Raw genomic sequence first — 2022 nt, forward strand, 5'->3', positions numbered from 1 at the left:
TAAAACACTCGGTTTGACTATCTGACATTTTAATAACTGCTGAGAAGGTATCAAAGTCTTCAGGTGAGCGCAGGAGCCACTTGCGCTCCCCCTCCCTTCGAGCGCCGTGCAACCAACCTACCGCCACCAAACTACGAATTCAAATTAAACGATCGTTTATTTCAAACATCTTGTATCAAACTTCTAAACTAAACTCATTACGTCTCGACTTGTACTGAAGCTTCGTGCGCAGTTTGAAGTCAATTGAAGTTACCGTCTGAGAGAAACGTGGGCCAGTACAGACAGACAGATCGACAGACAGACAGACAGACAGACAGACACACGACCAAAGAGTTACCTGCACCCCACATCACAGCAAAGGCTTCGCAAGCTCAGCCAATAAATCAGAATCCGCGAGGTCGGCCGCGCAAAAACTGAGTTCTTCTCCGCGTGTAATATTAACGTGCCAGTCTGCCCCTGCCCCGCCCCGCCCCGCCATTCTCTCGCGGCAATAACAGGCGTACGGAGGCGATCGCGCCCGCCCCGACAAGGGACGATTACATTTAATAACAACACCCCTCAAAAAAAGTTCGCGCCATGTTTGTTTGCTTTTCCTTTCCTCTTTTTTTTTTGTTTTCGCTTTTGTTTTTACATTATAGAGAATTCCGAGGGATTTTATGTATTGCTTTGCGTGTTGGGGAAGCAAAAGGACGCGAATGAAGATGAGCAGGATGGGGACGACCAGGGCAGGGCCCGGTGGCGAGGCGGTGGCGCCGAGAACCGTCGTGTCCGCACGACAACAAGGCCAGTGAATCACGACAAACCGCGTGGCAAATTTAAAGGCGTGCCTGGCGTGGTGTGGTGGGCACTCCCGGGAGAGTGTCGGGTGGGCGCCAAATCTAGAGAAAGGAGGGAAAGGAGAGGCAAGGCTGCTCGACCCCCTCCACCCCATCCCCCTCCCTGGCCAGGCGTGTTGTGGCGTGCTGTGCCTTCCGTCCCCAGGGCCAATCCTTCTTCAGGAGTGAATCCTGGGGCTCAGTCTAGCCGGGCGCGGCACTGTGTCTTGCTGCTGCTGGGGCTGAGGAGGGGGTGTGTGCGTGTGGAGCTTCTGGAAGTGTAGGCTAGCGGCGCTGCGGAAGGGCGCTGCCGGCTGTATAAGCTTTTACTCTAAGCTTTTGCTGGAATATTTTTGCTCGGAGCTTTTTGCTTAAGCATAAGGCTCTAACGTCGGGAAAGAAGTAGGCTAGATGGGGGTGAAACAGCGGGTTCTTTGATATGCTCTATCGGAAAAAACCTCCCCGTCCAAAGTCTTTTAAAATTTAATTTAAAGGGTATTACTGATCTAGGATTTTACATCTTTTCCATTTTAATTATGCGCGAAATTCTTCAAAGAGACCATATCAGCCACATTTTCCAGGGCCAGGGGCATTGAATCATGACTGAAAGCGGACCGAAAGCATTAGAGGCCCTGAGAGCTGCTGTTGCTGAAAGCCTTCTGGGGAGCGGCCGGCAGCCTTTGTCTTGCCGTTCAGCTATCCCAAGCGGGCAGGATAAAGTGATTGGAAGAATACAGGACGAGGACTTTAGAGCCAGGTGGGACCGCCCAACTCTGCAGGCGAAAGCGTTGGCAACAGTCTGTGCGCGCGTGGGGTGCTGGCCGGCGACGGGCCCCATGTGGTGACCCTTTGGGCGAAGCAGCAGGGCCTCGGGTGGGGCCGTCCGCGTGCCCGGGGCCCCGCCCTGTAGACCAATGATGTGCACCGATTGAGATGGTGGACCAAGCTGCTGCGATGGCCAGCCATGTGTGCCCTGGAGGGCGAGGGCTGCTCTCGGCTGCCGCCGCCCTGCACTCCGCGGGGAACCGTTTCATATTGGCGGTAAGATATTGATTCTAGGCAGGAGTGTAAAGTTTTTTTGGGGGAAAAAATATGGGCTGTGCCGCTGCGGCGCCGCCGCCTGCTGGAGAAGGAGTTATACGTACAGCAGTCCAGGGATGGGCGGGGCGGGGCGGGGCGAGGCGGGGCGAGGCGAGGCGAGGCGGGG

Source organism: Frankliniella occidentalis, unplaced genomic scaffold (genome assembly GCF_000697945.3).
Source record: "Frankliniella occidentalis isolate FOCC.00 unplaced genomic scaffold, Focc_3.1 Scaffold373, whole genome shotgun sequence".
Taxonomy (NCBI): domain Eukaryota; kingdom Metazoa; phylum Arthropoda; class Insecta; order Thysanoptera; family Thripidae; genus Frankliniella; species Frankliniella occidentalis.